Genomic DNA, 24,207 nt, shown 5'->3' on the forward strand with positions numbered 1-24,207 from the left:
GGAACACAATCTTCTGGCAGAGCTAAACAATTATCTTAAATACACACTAAAAATAGAAACAAAGGTTATCGACAGTATTTTGACCTTGAAGCACAGGGGAAAAAAATGCAAAAGGGAAGGTTGGGGAAGGAGCATGAGAGCAATCGTGAGCCATATACAAATAGTCATACACACAAGCCATATTTTATGCTTAGCCTTTGTGAAGACTCCCATTGCCATCAGTGGGCCTTTCTGTTAGCGACAGCGGGGAGTACATAGCACTAATTTTGCAGCCACTTCCCATGGGCCTTAATTAAAAATGTGATTTGGTCCGTTCCATAAGACCTGGCGGTGTATCAGATACATAATCATCTGGGGAAGTGTGTAACTCAGAAGAAGCAGGAGTAAGATGACTTGCACTGGGGGGTGTCACAGACTGGTGGGAAGAAGAGGAGGACTTGTGGCACCTTAGAGACTAACAGATTTATCTGAGCATAAGCTTTCGTGAGCTACAGCTCACTTCATCGGATGCATGCAGTGGAAAATACAGTGGGGAGATTTATATACGCAGAGAACACGAAACAATGGGTGTTACCATACACACTGTAAGGAGAGTGATCAGGTAAGGTGAGCTATTACCAGCAGGAGAGTGGGGTGTGGGGGGAACCTTTTGTAGTGATAATCAAGTTGTGTCATTACACAAAGTAAAATTATTTCCCCATGTTTATTCTCCCCCTGCCGCCCCCATTCCTCACACGTTCTTGTCAACTGCTGGAAATGGCCCACCTTGATTATCACTACAAAAGGTTCTCCCCTCCCCACCCCGCTTTCCTGCTGGTAATAGCTCACCTTACCTGATCACTCTCCTTACAGTGTGTATGGTAACACCCACTGTTTCATGTTCTCTGTGTATATAAATCTCCGCACTGTATTTTCTACTGCATGCATCCAGTGAAGTGAGCTGTAGCTCACGAAAGCTTATGCTCAAATAAATTGGTTAGTCTCTAAGATGCCACAAGGACTCCTTTTTTTTGTGGATGCACACTAACACGGCTGCTACTCTGAGACTGGTGGGAGACTCATTAGGAGGTGGCCTTAAAGACCTAGGTAGAGCGGACATGTGCCTGGTTAAGGTGAAGCTTGTATGAGAAGGCATTGTGAAGTGTGAGCATTGGGGTACCTAATCACAGCTACACAAATTCATTGTGAGGTCACAGACAGACAGGGGATAATGACTTCAAAGGAAGAACAAGCAGCAGGGAGCAGCTCCTTTCCCCTAAGTAACAAAGAGGAGTTTTCATGCAAGCTGTCCTAACAATAATTTCTTAAATTAAATTCTTAATAAATAAATATGCAGAAATGTCACTAAATTAGACCGGGTTTTTTTTGGAAGTTTCCCGAGACACAATGCAATTTTAAAATGGTGTCCTCTAGAGTAAAGCGCATTGTATTCATGCACTACAGGTCAAATTGCTACAGCTTGTGATGACACTGAGTTTCACAGTTGGCTAATATCTGTGCATGACTCCTGGATCCACTCAAAATATGACTGTAATATTGAGAGTACACCCCCAAGACTCCCACCAAACCAGAATAAGTACAATGTGCCCGCTAATCAATTGGAAATTGGATTTTTAAAAAAAATGATGGGGCGGTCCACTACAGGAAAAATGGCTACAAAATATTTTTGAAGGAAAGAGCTACATATCCATGACAACATTAAGACAGAGAAACCCCACATGATCAATATTGGTCATGTGCCTTAACTTAAATCAGCCCCTCTACCAGATGACTGGCAGATAGCTAATTTGATGCTGATATTTTAAAAAGGCTCCACAGGCGATCCTGGCAATTACAGGCCAGTAAGACTAACTTCAGCACCAGGCAAAGTGATTGAAACTATAGCAAAGAACTGAATTATAAAACACATAGGACTAACATAATATGTTGGCAAAGAGCTAACACAGCTTCTGGAAAGGAAATCATGCCTCACCAAACTATTAGAATTCTCTGAGGGTATCAACAAGCATGTGGACAGGGGTGATTCAGTTGATGTAGTGCACTTGGACTTTCAGAAAGCCTTTGACAAGGTCCCACACCAAAGGGGATAAGAGGGAAGGTCCTTTCATGGATCAGTAACTGGTTAAAAGCTAGGAAACCAAGAGTAAGAATAAATGGTCAGTTTTCACAGTGGAAAGAAGTAAATAGTGGGATCCCCCGAGGATCTGTGGTGGGACCTGTGCTGTTCGACATATTCTTAAATGATCTGGGAAAGGGGGTGAACAGTGAGGAGGCAAAGTTTGCATTCAATAAAATATTACTCAAGATAGTCCAGAGCTGGCTGCAAAGAGTTACAAAAGGATCTCACAAAATGGGGTGACTGGGCAAGAAAATAGATGAAATTCAATGTTGATAAATGCAAAATAGTGCACACTGGAAAACAATCTCAATTATACACACAAAAAGTTGGAGCCTAAATTAGCTGTTTCCACTCAGGAAAGAGATCTTGGAGTCATTGTGGATAGGTCTCTGAAAACATCCGCTCAAAGTGCAGCGGCAGTCAAAAAAGCAAACACAATATTATGGACCATTAGAAAAGGGATAGATAATAAGACAGAAAATATCAGAATGTCACTCTATAAATCCATGATACGCCCACACTTTGAATACTGTGTTCAGTTCTGGTTGCTGCATCTCAAGATAGATACATTAGAATTGGGAAAAGGTTCAGAAAAGGGCAACAAAAATGACTAGGGGTAAGGAACGGCTTCCATCTGAGGAGAGATTAAAAAGCCTGGGACTGTTCAGCCTAGAAAAGTGACAGCTCAGGGAGGAGATGACGGAGTTCTATAAAATCATGACTGGTGGGAAAAAAGTGACCAGGGAAGTCTTATTTACCCCTTCACATGACACACAAACCAGGGACCACCCAATGAAATTAATAGGCAGCAGGTTTAAAACTAAACAAGGAAGTACTATTTCACACAACACTCAGTCAACCTGTGGAACTCATTGCCAGGTGATGTTGTGAAGGCCAAATGTATAACTGTGTTAAAAAAAGAACTAGATAAATTCATGGAGGCTGGGCCCATCGATGGCTATTAGCCAAGATGGTCAGGAACACAACCCCACACTCTGGGTGTCCTGAAACATCTGAGTACTAGAAGCTGAGACTAAATGACAGGGGATGGATCACTTGATAATTCCCTTGTTCTGTCCATTCCCTCTGTAGCATCTGGCACTGGCCACTGTTCGAAGTCAAGATACTGGGCTACATGGACCATTGGTCTGACCTAGTATGGCCGTTCTTATGCCTTATCACGCTGCTGGAAAGGCTCAGATATCACAGTGATGGGTTGGTGGAAAAATAGAAGAGTGATAACAAAGTTTTAGGGAGTTTCGTTGAAAAGCTGGGATAGATGGAGTGAGGGGACCATTGCAACAGGAACTCAGGAGGATGTTAAACAGCAGCTTCTAAAGTTACACAGTGTTAAATCAGCAGGTCCAGATAACTTACAACCAAGAGCTCTTAAAGAGCTGGCCATGCTCTTTTTTTTCCTTTTTCTTTGTGAGCGGTGATTCTGAATCAAAATGCCAGATCTAAACACCCAGTGGATTTAGGATCCAGATTGAAATATCCTCTGAATTTTGGAGCCAATCTTGAACTTTGCAGTTGGCTATTATCTATATGATGGACCAAGCTAAAAATTGTGGATCTGGGCATGTCCAGACTTTTGGTAATGACAACAAGTTAAGACATTTGACTCGGATTTAGGAGATCTAGCTTAAATTCCCAGTTCTCCCGTGGACTTCGTGTATAACAGAGGCAAGTCACTTAATCTTTCTGACCCCAGTACCACATGATATTTGAGCATGTGCCTAACTAACTAAGTGTGGGAGCAGTCCTACTAGTCCCTGGTGAATTGGAACTTCAGTGTCTGACCTGTAAAATGGTGGTGGTAATATTTCCTCTCTCTGACACTTGGTGTGTCTTATCTATTGGAAACTCTTTGGGGCAGGGACTGTCCCTTACTATCTCCATCTACAGTGCCTAGCACAATGGGGTCCCAATCCCATATGTACTACTCTATCACTAAAATTAAGACTACTACTGGTTAGGGTAAATTCAGATCTGCATCCATATCTCGCTTTCCTGGCTTCTGCCTATTTGTAAATATTCTTGGTTACAAGCACCAAGAACAAACAAGAGTATTGAAGGAGACAAGAAATGGCTCTCAAAGCTAATGAAATGGGAAGGTTCACATTGCAATTAAGACATGGAAAATAAGGCTGCTTGGGTTCAGAACAAAACACTTCATCAAGAAAAGCAGCTGTTGGCCACTCCAGCAGCAACAGCACCAGGCATACACATGCGGCATTCAGAAGCAGAGCAAAGCAGAGAGGTGGCAGCAGCAAAGAAATTAAAAATATATATATTCACTACCAATGACAGCACTATCAAGATTGCAGAGGATAAAGAATCTGCAAAAGAGAAAGGCTTCAAGGACGTTAGAAAATATAGAGCAGGAGTGAGATAAAAATGCAGACAGCTGTTCCACATAATCATTTGTGCAACTGAAAAAAAAATCCTATCATCCAAAAATCTGAATTGCAGAGTAAATTCATACATAGGGCCTGAGCCAATGGTCACCGAGATTAGAGACTTTTCTTTGAGCATTGGATCAGGTCCATAGGGTGGCTGCTACTACCAAAGAGGGCAGAAGGGGAATCATGTTATTTATTGTAGTATTTCTTATTCCAAATATAGGAAATACAGCAGATCACTCAGTAACTAATGCCATGGCAAGAAAATTGTGGGTTTTTAAGTGGCCAGCAGCATTACACACACAACCAAGACAGGAATGGATTAGAGGATTTGCACAGGGCACTTTGCTTGGTCAGTGATATGACTGACCCACCCCCCACCCATCCCCAATCACACAAAAATCTGTCAATGCCCTTGGGAAATGGGGACGGGCTAAACGACTGGTTCAAATCAATCTATATTACATTATCTCAACAGAAAGACTTGAAGGAACTACAGAACATTTTCATTAATCTTGCGTGCTCCTGCTGCATGTCATTCTAAATTGCATCAACAGCAAGACAGAGAAAGTGGTTATCGTTGGCAGACAGGAGGGAGAACAGAATGGGGGGGAATCTGAGCTGGATTTCCATCTATGTTCATTTAAAGGGAAAGGCAGTGGAACTTATTCAGCCACTCAGCTCTTTCTTTCAGCATCCAAGTAGTGTGAAGGGTTGGAGTCATCTCAGCTAAAGCCAAAGATTATGCAGAAGGGAAGTGTGAAGCCTATGGGTGTGGAGGGAAATGTCTCATGTAATTTCCCAGAAGCATCCTTTAGCCAGCCCAAGACCTGCATTAAAGCACTTTGCACTGCAGAGGTCTCTTTCCACCTGAAAGAGGCCTTTACAAGTATTGGACCTGATCCACTCACCTTACTTGAGGCCTGATCAAAAGACCATCTACGTCAAGGGAAAAACTCCCATGACTACAGTAGGCTTTGGGTCGGGCCCTAACAAAAGCCAATATCCCACCGAGTTATCAAAGTCAGTGAGGTTCTTCATGAGAGTAAGGTGGGCAGGATTGGCCCATTAACCCTCACAATACATTTGTGTCATGAACAGTGTCTTAGGTACATCTACACTGGAGCTGTGTAATGTGTAATTTCCAGCTCAAGTAGACGTATACTAGCTGCCCTTGTACTTGCCTAGCATCTCAGATGGGAATGTATCAGGGCAGCTAGTCCCTCCCACTGCTTATGTTGCCATACGCTCTTTTTAGCACGCTAGATCTATCAGAGCTGTCACAGGCATGTCTCCTTGAGCTGGAACTTACACCTTCCAACTCCAGTGTGGACATACCAATAATGTGGAGACACACTGAAGGTAGATGTGTTTGAACTTTTTCAGTCGGAAAGATTTCTGGTTGCCCCCACTTGGGGCTGGGGAGACCAGGAAGGAGAGGGTGACTATAAGAGGAAAAATTCCTGAAGGATTATCTCATAAAACATCAAAGTTATGTGTGATGCCATCAGCTCAAATCCAATGTCAATATCAGTATTTGCTTTAAATTTCTAGTAGGAATGACAGAGGTAGGGATTAGTACAGAATATAAATTGCTACATTGAATCATTTCTGATTTAGGAATGGACAAAAAAAGTTAGAAAAACATACCACGTTCAAAATCTTGAAACTCCAACATTAGCTGTCAGACTAACTTTACACTGACTGGGTAGGTACAGCAAAAAAAAAAAAAAAAAAAATCTAGCTAATGCAGAGTTCACATGAGAAATTTTCCATGGAAAGAGTTCTGTTGAGAAAAGTAGGGAATCAAGAACAAGCTTGTAAAGCAAAGTGTCTTACAATCATTGGCCTCAACCCTTCATCCCTTGTTCACGTGTAGTCTACTGAAGTCACATGAGGAAAGATCGCAGGACAGGACCTTTACATACCAAATCACTATTGGGACTTTGTATTATAAGAGCTGAGCAAATAAGTCACACCAAACTTATTCAGTGGCTGTTGCCTCTTTCTGCTTATGGAACAATTGCAAGCAGATCTCAACCTCCTCACATTTGTTTGTGATTTGAAATTATTTGACAGTTTCTGTGGTATTTTTCTCCCTTTTTAATCAGCATCTATTGTGGGCAGTTTTGTGAATATACAATATTTGTTATTGGCACTGTGTAAGTTAGTTATGCTTGGTCAGGTAAGTTTCATGCTATTGTTTACATTCCCTGGTTACCTGTGCAAACATTTTCTGTGTGAATACTTGCTTGTACAAATAATAAATTTGATGTAGGTGGGTATGTCCACCTACAACTTGATGTTAGCTTTCTGTAAACCTTTGTGGCAGTAAAACTCAATTGCAGAAATGTTCAGAAAGGTCCAGATTCTACTGAAGTCAATGGACATGAGTATAGCCCTAACTAATCTACTTGAAAATTCACGCAAATATTGACAGAAAGTGGTTTTTACATTATGCCTCCAGCTCTAATGGTTAGAATTTTAACATATTCTATTAATGAACTCTTGAAAGTAATAAATAACTAATAATTACAGTAGAGGGTACTCTTCAAAGCTAAAAATTAGATCTAATTTATAGGTAAAGAGCTAATGAATTTCCAAAAAATTGTTCATCCTTGTTGTTGAAATTATTACTATTGAATCAAGGTCTAGAAAATCATTTGCACTGAGGCACCATGAAAATGATTAAAGGCTGCTAAAGACAAAATACAGATTCCCCGATAGAGTCTCTAGGCCTGTTTGATGTGAAAGTTCAGTCATTTTAAACCAATTGAGTACTTATGCTGTAGAATATGAAACCATATTTTAATTAACACAACAGAAAGTGATAGTTTGACAAAAGACAGACCAAAATTTTTAAAATCAATAAGAGACTGCTATCAGCATGTAAGAAGTGCTTTATCAGTCTAATTAGAATGAAACAGACCCATATACTCTATCAAAGGTTATGGGGGCAGGGGGGAAAAGGCAATTCCATTTTTGCAAGTGCCAAGTTATAATGTTTATGAATATTGATGAGATTGCAGGCAGAGGGATTCTGAAAAACCTGTCAACTCTTGATTGGGTAAGTTGAATCGAAAGACTCAGCCAAAGCTGTTTTGTTCCCTGACGAGCAATCACAAATATCAATATGAATAAAGAACAATATTGCAAGAAGGGAACAATGCATAGATAATGATAATTCTTCAGGGAGAATGGCCCAGACTGAAGCTTGGTGAGAGCAAGTTCAATTCCCCTGGAAGTCATGGGGGTAAATTCAGCAGTGCCATAAATGATAAAGTAGTGTAACTTGCTGGGATGTGGAAAGTGAATGCAAGTTAATAGAAAGGAGAATAAGATCAGTAGCCTATGTGGGGGGAATAGAGTATGGATTATAAATATTAAACCCTATTCAAATAAAAGTAAGTAAAAGAAAAGCAGTGCTGCAAACCCCCAAGCATTCAAAAATCACAAGTGAGGCCTCCAAAAATTATGAGATTGGCCTAAAATCATGAAATTCTACAGAATAAAACATTTTGGGTTCTTTCTCTTTGCTTTCCAGTGTCTGAACCTGTAGCTTACACTTGGGTCACATTTTCCCGATTTTCTCCACAAGCACGAGGGCTAGAGTTGTGTGTGTGTGTGTGGGTGTGGGGGGAGGGTGTTTTAAATGAAAGCTGAACTTTACATAACTTCAGGAGCTGGGGGGTTTACAAAAAGACAAAATATTGTGAGACTCTTGATAAAATTGTAAGAGTAGACAACACTGGAACAGTAATATTACATCTGCATTTCCCAGTCCAGTTTGACCTGCCCTCACACCACCAGACACTAGCACTGAATGCTCTAGGCTGGATACTAATCACGCCCTCAAGAACCCTCCCAAAAACCTCTTCACTCTGTCCCCACCAGCTTCTCCTCTCTCAATATCCATTCTCTCCTCCCTCCTAGTCTATCCTTCCCAAAAACCACTCCAGACTCTTCTCCGTCCCAGTTTTTCCTCTCAGTCTTCACTCCCTCTTTCATCCATCATCCCTAAGGCTACAAATTTGGCGCGGAGGTCATGGTGTTCACAGTAATTGGGAATTTGAATAGCCTGTGACCCCCACACCACTGGCTCTTTTTCCCTCCAGGTGCTGTCATAGCCCAGGCTGTCATAGCGATGCTCAGGTTTGATGTGTATGTCCCTCCATAGATGGGAGACGGAGGGCCAGATTTGATTGTGACTACGTGGGGCAGCTTGCACCACCAGTCAAATTTGGTCCTCCACCACTCTGGTTCTCCACCTAGGGAGGGGTGGAAGTGCCAAACCTGAGTGACGCTGAGCTCACGTGGGACAGTTCGCAATACCTGGACTGTGCAATCAGGCCCAGCTCAACTCAGCCCACTGTGGGGCAAACTCACTGTCCAGCCCTGCTCCCTAAGGGACCTCAGCTCCTCTCTGCTTTCTCTGACATCCTTGTTTTCCCCCACCTCTGCTGTGACATTTATTAAAATTCACCATGAAAAGAATCATAGCCTCAACCATACCCCGTCCTCCCTACACTTTGTCCAGCCCTCACAGTCTGCCCTTGCCCTTACATCCCTTTTCATTGTTCCAGTTCCCTTGTTTCTAGCATCCTCCCTCTCCTATTCCACCTTGCAGCGCCTCTGCTTTTCGTCCCTCAGAAGCCCCGTCCCATTTTTCCTGTCACACCTCTCTTCCTTCGTGGTTCCCTCTTCTGCTGTCCTCCATTTCTGTTTGCCCCTATGCCACTTTCTCTGGCATGCTCTACAGGTACCATAACATCCATCTGAGAATAGCTCTGGTGTTTCCCCTAGTCTCCTTATCCACCCCAGAATCCATTTCTTCTTCCCACCAGGCAGAGCCAGGTCCAACAGAGCCCGTTGGCCTGTTTGACGGGGGGCTCCAGTTATTCAGAGTTGTGAGAGGGAGAAAGAGGATGGAGAGGAGGTTCTGGGGAAGGGACAAGCCTCTCCCTTGTGAGCTAAAGAGCAATTCCCTCCACTGTGGGAAAGTAGCAGGCTTAGCCTGTACGGGGAGACTTTGGCAAACCAGTAAAGTGCCTGAAACCACTATGGCTTGTTACTAAAAGCAGCCAAGTCAGCAGGCTTAGCTTAACCAAGGCAGGAGGGGAAGGAGGTTTTGGGTGACCCCGCGTCCTTCCTGATAAGAATTGTGTTGAAGTTGCTGATACATGCATCTTAGAAGAGCAGGATGTGCCCCAGGAATGTCTATTGGGGCCTCAAACCCACACCTGGTTAATCGATAATCAGAAGGAACCTCTTGCTTGACCATTGAAACCGCTTACTTAACAAGTTTTGCTTTAAAGGACATGTCATTCTATTACTAATGTATAAATAAGGGTGAAAAGTTTGAGGTAGGGGGACTCTTCAGGACTGGACTCTCTCTCTCCGGATGCATCTTGCGTTTCCCAGCAGCAGACAGGCTGCCGCTGTGCCACTCGAGAGCCACGCTCAGCTTTGGTAATTATCAAGGGTTGGGGGTGTTTTACTAACCTCTTGCGGACGTGTGTATAAGTGCTTGAGACTAAGTAAAGTTTAGCTTTAAGTGAAAGCACTCTTGTGTTGTCCTGTTTGTGCCAGCCATCTATCGGTCGGATGGCCATGTCTCCCCTGATTTATTTCCTGACACCACCTCACGCAGAGTAAAAGTTACCAAGAGCTTTGGGTTGAAAGAACCCTGGGTAACAAGCCCAGCCACTAGAGGGAGTTATGTGATCATGAAGCCACGTGGCATCCCATGGTGGCATTTCTAGAGAGCTCCTTTAGGGCAGAACAGCACTTAAATTCTCAGGATCACTTGCTTCCTCAGCACAAAGTTTGAGGATGATAAGAAATCCCTCTGACCACCTACTTTTCCTTGCGAACATCTCCACAGCAGGTGCCCGTTCAATTGATTTTTACAGGTGGGCTATTGGAGCTGGACTGTTCCAAAGAATTAAAAAACAGGTCACCTAGGTACCTGCTGTAATGTCACCTCCAATGTCATCAAATCACTAGCCTTGACTCCTCTGCTTCCTGCTCAGGTTTGGTACAGCATACATAATAGCACAGCTCTCTCTTTCTGCTGGACTCACCAGCACGCTTCACATTCAGTTTACAGCTTTTACACTAGCTCTTTCGGAAGGCACAAATGATTTCTCAGCAATAAAATCCCCAGTGGACACATCTGTTGGCTCGGGTAAGTAATGCAAATCTATATATTATTTATCATTTACACTTTAGAACCCTGCAGTTAAAAGCACTTCTCTCATTTTGCTTGTTTTCCTCCTGCTGGTATAGTCTCAGGATCACTTTGACTCTAATTGCGCCTGAATGAGCCAAGTGAAAATAAAACCTTTGACAAACAAGCTTTATTCAAAACTCGCCATGCCCTATGTTTGTACAAAACTATCATTATACAAATCTGTTTGCTTAGCTCCAGGCATATTGCTGGAGGGGAAACCTGCGCCTTTGTCCTTTTACATATAAGCTCACAGAGTGAAGAACATGAGAAAGTGGTCGCATTTTAGCCACAACCCTCTTTTTTCAAGGTCTTCCTTAAAACTAACAAGTCTTCCCCAAAAAAGTTCTCCTTGCACAGCAGTGTTGGCTAATTAGACCCAATAAAAACATGGTTTCCCAACGTTCCCTACTTAAGCACACAGCATTTCCTCACATCCCATTCCCAATGGTTTGTTTCCTTTTTTGACAATAAGCCCCTAAGTAAGTGCTCGGACCTTGTCTCCTGACCACTCTGTAAAGTAACTCACTATTGGTGCTATACAAGTAATAAAGAATATTTAAAACACACAGTGTTAAATATGAAAACGATATGGTTAAGTATTATTATTTTAACTGAAGCCAACACAGTATGCATCTTTGTCCACCTCTACCCATCACTTGTAACAATGCCCCTGCTTGGCTCATCTGTGGAGACTGACCCATATATTCTGGATCTCGAAGCATGAGTCTCTACTGTAGTAGGAAGAGAGTCTGAGACATAAGCCCTTCTATCAGAGGCCTGGTATGAGGCAGGACCTGCTTACGGAATTTGGCAAGAACAGGGCTGATAGTTCAGAAATACACATTCCTAAGACGTGCTAGTCACAGAATGCTCATGCAAACACATCCTGATATCAAGTGGTACCAGAACATGCCGATATTAAGCATGGTACAAAAACATTCCCCAATGATAACAGAAACACACTGACCCCTCCTAAAAGATAAGGTCAGGATGATAGTAAGTAAGAAAGATGTTTTGATTGAACCAACATGTAAAAAATGCAGGGTGATAACTACTGCTTGAGCTAAAGAACCAGAGTTCAAAGGCAATAGCAGACTCATATACCTCTATGTGGGGTCAAAAAGCCACGCTGTGTTAGCTTGACTTACACTGTTATTTACAATGTAGCAGAATTCCCAATCAAAGATAGAATCCCTTATGTGCTAGGTGCTGTACAAAATGACTACATCAAAGAATCCTTATACCAGCAAGTTCACCAGCCTGGGATGTTGAGATATAATAGGGGAATGAAACCCAGACTGAAGGGGTAGGTGCGTGTGCGAGTACGTAGGGGGAGCAGGAGCAGTCAGAGATGGGAGATAGGAGTTATAGTAAAATAGGCATGTACTGTATAAATCAGCAATCTTCAAAGCCCAACCTATGCCTACAAAACCATGGGCGTCCAGAGGTCAGACTTTGATGGGTGTTGGGTGCCTAAGTCACTTGGCCGCACTGGAACTCCCAGACTGACTCCCCAGGCGTGCCTTTGCAGAATTGTTCAATAGTCAAATTTAAAACTAGACATACATTTACGTTACAAAGAAATGAAGCAGCAAGGTGTTACAAAACTCACCGTCCCAGAGCACCCCCGGCATTGCAGCAGCTCTGCCTCCAGACAGCCAGCAACGCCTTCAGGCTGCTGTGGTAGCTCAATGCCATGACTATGACAGGACTTCCAGCCAAGCTTTATCCCAGTCTCCAGCTAGGCCCAGCCCTTCCTGCCTGAGAGGTTTCTCCCCTCTAATTTCAGACACTCTCTGCCTCTTCCCCCACACCGGGCTCTGCTTTCCCCATTCCCAGGCTCCTTTCCAGCTCTCTCTTCAGCCCCTCCTAGGCTCCATTAGGTGAGGCTCCCTGCACTTTCCTGAGCAGCCATTCCCAGGCCTTCCTGCCTGGGATCTGCCACAGGCCCCTCTGCCTCAGGCTCTCCTTTCCAGCCAGCACATGATTCTTTCCTCCTTTTAAGTCCCAGACCCGGCACAGGTGGAACAGCATGGAGTTAACGAATAGATCTGACTGGCCCCAGGCTTCCAGGCATTTAAAGGGGTAGGATACCATATTACAAGGGGGAGGGGGAGGAACCAGACAAGTATAATCTCTAGACCAGATCTGCAAAGGGACTTAGGCACTTCGCCAAAGCCCCACTCGGCTGCCACCTAAACCTGTAGGCATCCAAACTCCCTTGGTGTCTAAGCTTTTACTGTAAAGGTTCCCCTAGGCACTGCCTCTGGGCATGCACACTGCTGCCTCCCTCTAGACATCCAGACACCTATCTCCCGCCTGCGATCCACAACCCAGGGGAAGACAGTCACTCCTCTGCCTGACTTGCGTGCAGGGCCTAATCCAGTAGGTGTGCTCAGAGGCCGACTAACTCCACACAAAATGCCTGAGGGAAGAGGGGATGTTCGGGCAAACATGTGAGTGGGTGGATGGGGGGGGGCGAGGGGGGGGAAAGACTTCTGTTCAAATCCCTTCTGCTCATCAGGTAGGGGAGAATTGAATTGGGGTCTCCCAGATACCGGATAAGTACCCTAACCTCTGGGCTAAAGGTTATAAAGCCCCCCACCATCACTGGGAATCCCACCATTACCACCATGACCATTTCATTCTCGCAAGAAACCATGGAATAATTTGTGCATCTTGTGGCAAAGTGTACTGAATGTTGATGGGAGATACTGTACTAGGACCAGCGACGCAGTATCCTCTTTCTCATTTCCAGATAATCAGCACCGATGTTATTTTTTGAGTATGAGGCTTTGATGGATCCGGATGTGGAAAGGAGAGTCACTTGTAATCAACACATTAAATGAAAGACTTGACAAGCTTGCCACTGAAAAACAATCACGCCCAGTAAAAGCTTAATTCCATATCTATAAGTCCTTTAGTGTAATCAGTGTTCACCAGCAACTGAAACACTTTACTCAGAGATTTTTTAAAATTCCAGAAATACGGATGCATTGTATTGTGCGAAGAGTTACAGAAGGCACAAGCAAATTAACATTAAAGCCTTCAATCCTACAAATGCTTATGTAGGGACTAAACTTTAAGCTCATCTGTAGTTCTATTGACTTCAGTGACACTATTCAAATGCTTTAAGTTGATCACATTCATGAGTGTTTCCAGGGTCTTAGTCATTTTACTTCTGAGATACCTAGGAGCGGTTCATGAATTCAGTGATCCCTGGATTCTGATGCTGCTGTAGCTGTCACTGACGTTGCATGACACCTAGTAATTATAGACTGCTGTCAAACTAGTAACATCCTCAATAGCACAGAAGTGAATGCTTGAACTTCAATGTGTCAGGCAGACAAACATACAGCTCTAGAGCAAAGAAATTATCTTGAACGAAAGTAGGCCAAATCCTGCTCTCCTTTGCACACACTGGAGGGGCTGCATGGGTTGCCCTGCCAATGGAATTGGGTGAGTTTCATCAATATAGCAGCATAGAGCCTCTTGCAAAGCTCCTGTGGATGGAATCCTAATGCACAAATTTAAATTTTAAGGGGCCTATCCCCAGCTGGGGTGCATCAGTGTTCTTCCACTGAAGTCAAAGGAGCTATTTCAATATATACCAGCTGAGGATCTGGATCTAAATGATTCGGTTGTTTCAATTATTCCACCACATTCCCCTCTTAGTCCCCCAGACAGCACACATTAAAACTATTTTTTTAAATAAATGGGGAAATTGTATTCCTTCCCTCGCCCAGTCTTCTCATGGATCAAAAGAAAAGTGATGGAATTTTGCTCAAACCATATGGCAGAGATCAAACGGGAAATTTCAGCCCCAAAGGTGAATGATAAGTATTTGAAAACTGGGGCATTATGAAAAAAATTGTTCTGTGACCTTAACTTGTAGTGGTAAGGATAAAGTAACCTCTATAATGGGGCCAATCTGTCATCGTCATTGGGAGGAGGGTACAGAAAACTGAGCTATTGTATTTTATTCCAAGTCTTGACAATTGGCAGACAGGATTTGCCAGCCACTCTGCCAATAAATTCATGGATAGGGCACATTTGTTACTGACACTTCATTTTTCTCTGCTTCTTTTATTGACAACAGCTCCAGGGCTGAGTAGCAAATTACTCAGATGTTGAAAGATGGAATCAGAAGAGAACAGGCCTAACCTGGCTCACACAGCCAGTGCAGCCCCAGTGATTTCAGTGAAGGCAGGGCAGAATAGACTTCACAGGTTTATCACCGAAGGGATAGCTGTCGCTTTTGGCACATGCCTAAGCAATGGGCAGTGTGTAAGCTGTCCCAGCCTAGGAGTACGTCCAAGACACAATTCCTCCCCAGCTCCGCTCTGGCTCCAGGGGAATAGTAAATTACTTCCCACCTTGTGTAAGTGGCAAGAGATGGGGCCCCTCCCTGCCCACTTGTAAACTGTGGGGAGTATTCGGGAAACGGGTGCTATGCTCTGCACCAGGCTCAAGATTCAGGCGGAGGTGTTCCTGAATAAGACAAGGGCATGACATAGCCCTAAATAAACAGGGCCAGATTACATCACTCTTGCTCACACTCCGTAGCATCTTATTCCTCTTTCTAGCTCCCGGTGCTGCTCACTCAGCTAGAGCTCAGCCGTTGTATTTTCAGATTAAATTAGCCTTATCAGGATGCATGTGCAGGGATGGAGGCAGAGAAAAGGCTAGGAAGAGCATAGCCCATCATGCACATGGACCCTGATCCAGCAAAACACTCGGGGCCCGATCCAACTTCCATAAGAGTCTTTCCAATTACCTCCGTGGGGGCTGGATTGGGCCCTTAGGCATATGCTTTAGCAATGGGATGACTCAAGTGCTTTAAGTAAAGCTTGTATTTCAGTGCTTTGCTGGATCAGGCCACAGTTTTTGTCCGATTGTTTTGTTTTTCAGGAGCCATAGAAATCCGTGGCTGCAGATTTTGGGAGTTGAGATCCCCTCCGCTGACTCCACTTTGTTCTGACACCCTGCAGCCTTCCCTCCGTAAATCAATCAACTGGCGTCTCATCTGTTCCATAGCCAGTCAGACAATATCAACATAGTGGCAAGAGAGGTGTGATATCCCACATTTGTCTTGCAGTAATGGGAAAGACGCGCATGTGTTGACCTCTAACATCAAAGGCACCTGCCATATGCAGTGTAGTTGTAGCCGTGTTGGTCCCAGAATATGAGAGAAAGAAGGTGGGTGAGAGAATATCTTTTATTGGACCAATTCACCCACCAATAGAAGTCGGTCCAATAAAATATATTACCTCACCCAGCTTGGCTCATCAAAGGCATCTGACTGCTCTCACAGACAAGAAATACATGTAGATAGGAAGTTTGACATTTATTCCCATAGGGTAGACCACACTTTAATGGAGAGATTTGCTCATGGGTCACTTCACCCTCATTCAGGATTCCAATGACCCCTTCTGCTGCTACTTACAGTCACTCACATTCCCTCCCCTCCCACTTGCAGCCATAAAAGCTCCCTGTGACAACTGCTGCAGCTGGTGACATGCAATAAATAAAGACAATATTGTATGTATTTTAGTTGCTCTTATATGATGATAGAGGAGGTCAGACTAGATGATCCCAATAGTCCCGTCTGGCCAATGATCTACGAAAGCAGCTGGACACAAGGGGAGAATCAGCTCCCTGAAGATCACTAGCAAACCATTAGTGACACACTCTCCTGTTCTCAGCATAGAATCAGAGAAGCGTCGGGCTGGAAGGGACCTCAAGAGGTCACCTATCCATCACCCTGCGCTGAGGTGGAACCAAGGACATCTAGATCATCCCTGACAGATGTTTGTCTAAACTGTCCTTAAAACCTCCACCTCCCAAGATGGGGGTTCCAATACTTAACTATCCTTCTAGTCAGAATTTTTTCCCTAATATCTAACCTCAATCTCCCTTGTTGCAGATTAAGCCCATTACTTCTTGTCCCATACCTTCAATGGCTATGAAAAAACAATTTGATCACCGTCCTTTTTTTATAACAGCCCTTAATATATGTGAAGACTGTTATTGGGAGCCCCCTCAGTAGTCTTTTCTCAAGACTCAACATGCCCAGTTTTTTAAAACTTTCCTTATAAAAGTCAAGTTTCCAAAACCTTTTGTCATTTTTGTTGCTCTCCCCTAGACTCTTTCCAATGTGTCCTCATCTTTCCTCAAGTGCGGCCCCAGAACGGAACACAGTACTCCAGATGAGGCCTCCGCTGTGCCGAGCGGAGCAGAACAATGACTTCCTCTGTCTTACGTATGACACTGTTAATACACCCCAAAAGGATATTAACCTTTTTCGCAGCTCCATCACATTGACAACTCATATTCAGTTTGTGATCCACGATAACCCCCAGATCCTTTTCTGCAGTATTACCGCCTAACCCATTATTCCCCATAAAGAGATACTATGATGCAGATTTGAACCACAGTTGCTGTGGCCACAATGCAGAGTACTAACTGCTATAAAATCATAACAACCCAACTGGAAGGCACTCTGGAGTAGACCAAGGGAAGGAGGGGACAGTGGCAGGTGTACAGTTTGCTCCAAACACCTCTAGCTGGTGGAATGGCCCCTGTGGACTGTTCTAGCCAATGTAACTTAGAACAGCCCTCAGACTGCTCGATGTTATGACAAGGGCCATTTCAGTCCCCAGTCAACATCGAGATCAGTTTCTACAACCACCTTCCCATCCCGTGCCACATCCTGTGGTAAGCACAGCTCAGCTGGATTTGGAGATCCAGCCCTTTGGTCAAATACTGCTCTGATTTACACAAGTGTAAATCAGGATTAATTCCATTGAAGGGAGTGCATTTACTTTGGGTTTAGACCATCATAGTGGAGAGCAGCTTTTGCCCCATAGTTACACAGTAGGCTCTTAAATCAGGGAATGTTAATTTAATAAACCACAGACTCATATGTGCGGGAATGCCCTTCTTTTGCTGGAGTTCTCCATCTGTTGACTCTACTTGTGTATGAAATGCTGAAAAACTGAAGTATAAAAGAGGAAGTAGATGCCAACCTCTCCTAACATCAAAATTTGTTTTCTTTCCCAATCTGGGAATAGAAGAAACACCTCAGTCCTTCTCCCTCATACTTAATCCAGCTCCACCACTTTAGTTTGGCTGCCTCTGCCCCACTTCCAATTCTGACATTGAAATACAAAGTACATTGATTAGGCTGAGGCACCAGCTACCTGCTTCTCCTAGGTCCCCTGTGCGTGTGCTCAGATTGCTCAGCCAGCGTTGGTCCTCATGGAACAGTCTGGTACTGCCACCCTGTGGCCTATCACTTGCACTCCTGTTTCTGTGGGCTGCGGCATTGAAGTACGCAGGCTCTCAGTCCCTCCCAGCTGGCTGCAGTCCCTCCCCATCCTGACCCCTCAGTGTTTGAGCTCCTTACAGCTGATCTAAGAGTAGCCACCTTTCTGGAAGCCAGCCAACACTGCTGGAGTATAAAAGGGCACTGACATGTGTATTAGAGTATTGTTGAGCAGGTTATTGTTACATAGAAAATAGATTCTCCTCTAAACAACTGTAAGAAAAAATACTCACTCATATTATTTACTGTCAGGGTCAGGTGATTCAGAACATACTATTGCAGTAACCTCTGAATTTGGAGGGAATTTTCCATCCAGCACAAAAACATCTACTGCTCATGGCTTGCTGCTAGGTCCGGCGCTGATATCTCACTTAAAACTGTTCTTCCAGCTAATGTGCAAAAATTAAGCATGTTTGCAAGTCCTGGCCAGAATCAAACTCAAGTTCTTAAATTTTAATATTGGGAAACCTAAACTGGGTTGAAATACAACAGAATACAATCACTGTCTCATTCTTGTGACATTCTCAACTATGAAGTTGAGTCCACCGAGTTTCTTTTCTTTTGCACTAGAGAAAACACTATTTTAACCCCTAAGTTGGAAGGAATGGCAAATTATATTAAATGAAAACAACTTTTAAGAATTTTAGATAATAAGGAATTTTGAGCATTAGGAAAAACAGTGATTGTGCTGGGGATTTTTGTTGCTGTTTCTTTTGCAAGCTCTTCGTGTTCTCCTATCCCTCTATTGAGACACAATTTTTGGTAAAATTTTCTGAACTCTTGAAACTGTTGTCCATGATAATAGACTTTAATTTGGAGTCTTTAAATATATTGATAGGTGTATTAGAAGAGACCATGGTTTAATTACTGGAGTCTAGATATAGTTAGTAACATTTATACATTCAAAATGTTTACAAGAAAAAACAGGAAGTGATGGGTCCAGGTGCTGAGAGGAAGTAAACAGAGACAGTAGTAAATACAGTCAAATTTTCCTAGGCAATAAATTTGTGATGCACAAAAATGTCTAAAAGTTCTCAAAATTTCATTTTAAAAAAATCACAATTTTTTCTAGACCGAAAGTCCAAACATTTCATTGTTCACCAATTTCTGCTAAAGTTGCTCATGTGAGCCATCCTTACTGAGGCAGGGAGACCGATTGCTGCCTATAGGGCTATTTGCTTAATGAAGGATTTACAAGTATAGCCCTAGAAGTTCTGAAAAATGATTTCCCCGCTCCTCTAACATGGATCTCTCCACTGAGTTCTAGTTATCTTATTTTGTACCCTGACTCCACCCATGTCCGTTGCGTCTGGAGCATGTAAGAAAGTTACAGAGAAAAGCAAAGGCTTGTTTAATGTGTGAGCATATCTGGTGGTATGTATGGTAGTATGGGCTTGATCCAAAGACCATTGATGTCAGTGAAAAGATTCCCTCTGACTTTGATGGGCTTTGGGTCAGGCCCTAAAACCTGCAGTCTGTGGGTAGGTTAATTTGGTGAAATAGAAGGAAAAAAGAAGACTGAACAAGCAGGGAGGAAGATTTCAGAGCACAATAAAACCTAAGAGTAACCTTGGAAACCTGCTCAGAGTGCAGCAAATTCTCATTAATGGAGTGCAAGAAAGAAAACTGAAGGAAAAATGCCATACGGTACAGCTTTTTATATATATAAAATTTTTTATATATATAAAATTTTATATTGCAGAGGGCAATAATAAAAATTAAGCAATAAAACCTAAATAGGACTTATAAATCAAAACTTAGGAATTAAATAGGAGAGCAGGACTTATAAACAAGCAGAATAGCATAACTTCAAAGTCTTGGTTCATATAAATCAGTCAACATATCTCAAACTGCAACCTGAGGATTTATAAACTAAATCTTTACGAAGTACTTATTAGTCTGATTTATAAATCAACTGTGCTATTTATAAATCTGTTTTATGATGTGCAAATCCATTTCTTGACTTAAAATAGCAGTTGAATGTTGCAGCTAAACCTTTGCGTGCCATATAATGATCTCAAAAGCTTTGTGGTCAGGGTTTACTGGCCGTTTTATAAGTCAGTAGCAATATACAGGACTCAGCCCAAGATGTAAAGAAATGCAGATGTGAAAATCCAGCATGTACAGGAGTGCTGGAACAATTTGTGTAGCGACGGTGCTGAGAGTCATTGAACCAAACTGTAAACCCGTTAAAAAATGGAATCCACTTCAAGCCAGCACCCGCTGTATCCCTAGCTTCAGCCCCTATGAGCATGTAAGTCTACAGCAAAGCAATGGTTTTTCATCAAGCAATAAATTAACAGATGCAGCCCATATTTCTGTAAATAAAACTCTGACTTCTCATTCGCCGTACATGAACATAGACTAAAATGTACATCACAGGAGTCTATCAGAGCAGGCACAGAGGAAAACAAGAGCCTGATTTGAAAGCACAACCTTCAAATATTGTTCTGCTTTTCAACTCTTAACAGGAAACAGCACAGGAGACAGACAGAGGCGGTTGGCTTGAGATCCCATTGTTCACACAACTTTAAAAGAAGAAGAAGAAGAAGTTACGCTTGGGCAATGGTCCACAACTGGCTGGAGGGAAAAAATAGATTGACATAAGGCCTGGACATACTGTAAAAAAGAAACCACAATACGATAATCAAGACTCTCAGGACAAACTGCCAAAAAGGAACACAGCAGAGAGACAAGCACAACCGACAAGAGGGCTGGATTGAGGGGTACTAAATTCCCCAAATACTTTGACTTCTGTTTCATTAGAAATGAGGGCCGAGGGTGGGAGACCAGAAAGCGAGTGTGAAAAATCAGGACACTTTTTTTTCGGGGGTGGGTGGGGAGGGTATAGCTGGATCTCTCAGACAAAACACCAAATATCAGGACAGCCTCGCTAATATCAGGATGTCTGATCACCCTGGCTGAGGGGTGAATCTAACTCGCAACAGGAGAACATGGAGAAATGCCATGGAACCAAATTTTTAAGGAGAATTTTGAGATACTAATTTTAAAAACCGTATATATTTTTAAGTATATAACGAACCATTTTTATTGGGCTTCCATGCACCTCAGTTTCACCATCTGTAAACTGGGGATAATAATACTGACCTCCTTTGTAAAGTACGCTGAGATCTACTGAAGTAAAAGTGCTATATAAGAGCTAGGTGGTAGGATTTTAATGCAGAATGACAGTAAAGCTTTTCAGCTCCAAGTCCCACTGTGCAAAGAAATGAGCTGGTTGAAACTTTTCCATTAAAACTGGAGGGTTTTGTTTGTTTGGGGTTTTTTTTGTCAAAAACTGGGTTTTCAATCAAATGAAAAGGTTTCTGGAAAGTGTCTGATTTCCTCAAAAACTGATTATCAGAAAATTGAAAACCTCAGAAATGAAATCTTATGTCGGAAAACACTGAGGTTTTCATTTTTTGAGGAAAAGGAGAAATTTTTCACTGAAAATTTTGACAAAAACAATGTTTATTTGTTAGTTAATTATCAGCTACATTTTCCATAGGGGAAAAAAAGACATTTTCCAACCAGCTTTATTAAATAGGCCATCCTTCCCTCAGTAAATTTACAGTGTACAAAAAAACTGAGGCTGAAGATGGCAGGAGAGAGGTGGGAAAATGACATTTGATTAAACTGATTTTGTTAGTGAAATCGTATCAATTTTTACTAAACTTTGTTTTAAAAAAAATTGGAAAAAAGTTTTGAAAGCTTCAAAATGTCCCATTTTGACATTTTCAGAATGAAACATTTCAACTTTTTGTTTAACAATTTACTTTATTTTATATTGAAAAAATACTAAAATAAAAAAGGATCAAAATTATTTTTCAGATTTTCATTTCAAGAAAAATTTCAAAATTTTGGAGCTTCAGTCCAATTCAGGATTTCTTTTTTAAATCTTGAAATTTTTTGCAGGACACAAAATCTGTTTTCCAACCAGCTCTACTCAGCACCTAGCAGGATCAAGTTCCATATGTTTTAAGTAACAACAGATTCCCCAGACTTCTCTTTTAAGCCCTAGATTTTCAGGCACTGTGTTTTTTAAAAACTCATGCCAGATCCCCTATATCTACAATTACAATAAAATTATAAATTAGATAAGATTTTTGAAAAAAAAATTCTGCTCCACAGAGAGAATTGTTATATTCCATTCTGAAGTACTGACATTTTGCATAACCCTCTTTCCTCAGGTCTTCCATCTTAGCATGTTTCGCTAGCAAACAAAAGAACATTTTGAATAAGTCTGGAGTTTCTTAGGAAAAAAACATAGTCTCATACACAGAGCCTAAATAGACAGGGGACTCTGACTAACCCAGCAGCTGCACAGTCAGCACCACAGCCCATGGGCACTCCATAGGGCAGGTAGCAAGTACATGGTTTTTTGTTGTTTTTAAGGGTGGAAAACTCAGAGTAGAATTTTCAAAAGTACCCAGCAGTGGGCTAATTCTGTTCTCACTGATCTTACTGGAAGTTGGGCCAACGCTGAGCACTTTTGCAGATCCCTGCCTAAAATGTATGACAAACTAAGAGCCAGATCATTCCCTTCTTGTCTGCAGGGCTGGAGGAGAACTTTTCAATTAGTATGAAACTGATCATCTTTCTATGCAGTGATTCCCTGCCTTAGTAAATGTTGTGACTGTAGAAATACTTCAGAGGAGGCAAGAAACATGCCAGACGTTTTAGCTAATATGCCAGCTGGCTTCAAAACGCAAATAATAAAATCAAAGTCCCAAACTCACTGATCTGTTCAGATACAGTATCTCACTGTGCTCCTAACAAGTATTTTATGTTAGTTTGCTGGACTCCATTATTTTTTATTTATTGTTGATGTTTCTCTGTGGTGTTTTTCCTTCCCATTTCCCTGATATATGTTGCTGTTAATTATTTTTTGCTATATTTTAGATGTTAAGTTTTTCCAGTACGTCACTGTAAAAAGAAACCTTTCAAAAATGCAACAAGAACAAAGAAAGATCAAGGAACTTACTTATTTAAAAATCAATAGTCAAGTCAGCAAAGATTTGGGATGCTTCACCCCTGCTCCCCATTCCATGTTTTACAGGACATAAAAAGAACCAGGAATATATTGATTTGCTCATTCATTATGTATGACCAAAAGTAACTTATAAGCCGGTACAAATCTTCCCTGTTTTAAAAACCTCTATAATTCTTCAAGCACAAAACTGTGCACAAAGCGTGATGCAAAAAAAGAAGAAGATGCTGTTACCAGGTGGAGACAATGAAAAATGTTAAGCAGTGGCATTTTTCTATACACATTTCCCTATTCATAATCTTTAATGACAGTGCTGGAGATCAGTTGCAAAGTTCAGAAATAAATCCAAACTTCTCCAAAGTCCATGAGGATATGGATCAGCATCCTCAGTTTGGGTGTAACCTTGTGAATGAGATCCTACAGCTTGCTGTCAAGCAGCTGCAGGGGCTTGATGGCTAAGATCCATTTGCCTGAGGAGGGAATAAACTATTCTTGAGAGGACTCTCTGGTAAAACAGTCTAAATCTACAATCAACAGCTACCAAATCTGTCTGAGGACTTGCTCTTTTGTACATTGCAAGTAAGGTTATTGTCTAAAGGAAAACTACTGACATTGCCTCCCCAAATGGAAGCCTGTTGCCAAGTTTTTGGACACCATACCAAAAAAAGAAGTGTGCATTAGTGCACATGCACATATGCAGGAAAAAGTTACAGTCCATTTAACTGCCTGCACAGCTGTGTTAATTGCTAGTTTGTTCAGTTTTGCATGCCAGTCTCAGTCTCCACCTGAATTTCCAGGCTGCTTGTCTTTCCTAAAAGTCCTACTGAATCCACTCCCCAAATATTTGGGGGGCAGAATGTATGAAAGGAAGAGATGCTCTGTAACAATGAGAACCAGTGCCACTATTAGAAGGACTGCAGTCAAGAATTTCCCTTGATTTAGGGCTCGATCCTGAACACTCTGATCTGGCAAAGCCATTAAGCACACGCTTAACTTTAAGCAAGCGAGTAAATCCCATTGACTTCAATGAGACAATTCACATGCTTAAAGTCAACCAAGTGCTTAAGTGGTTTGCTGGATCAAGTCCAGAGTGCTCAGCTTGAAGGGCTGATTCCACATTTCCTGCCAAGACTG

At 42.3% G+C, this 24,207-nt stretch overlaps 1 long non-coding RNA gene across 1 annotated transcript; it reads left to right on the top strand.

Moving 5' to 3' along the window:
• The first annotated feature begins 9,902 nt into the window (after positions 1 to 9,902).
• LOC311526563 lies at positions 9,903 to 21,513 on the top strand. Its single transcript, XR_014713050.1, has 3 exons — positions 9,903 to 9,993; positions 10,627 to 10,711; positions 20,555 to 21,513. It is a non-coding gene; the product is annotated as an uncharacterized lncRNA (long non-coding RNA).
• The last annotated feature ends 2,694 nt before the right edge of the window (positions 21,514 to 24,207 follow it).

This window comes from Lepidochelys olivacea (genome assembly GCF_965140295.1).
Source record: "Lepidochelys olivacea isolate rLepOli2 genome assembly, chromosome: 9".
In the NCBI taxonomy this organism is placed as follows: domain Eukaryota; kingdom Metazoa; phylum Chordata; order Testudines; family Cheloniidae; genus Lepidochelys; species Lepidochelys olivacea.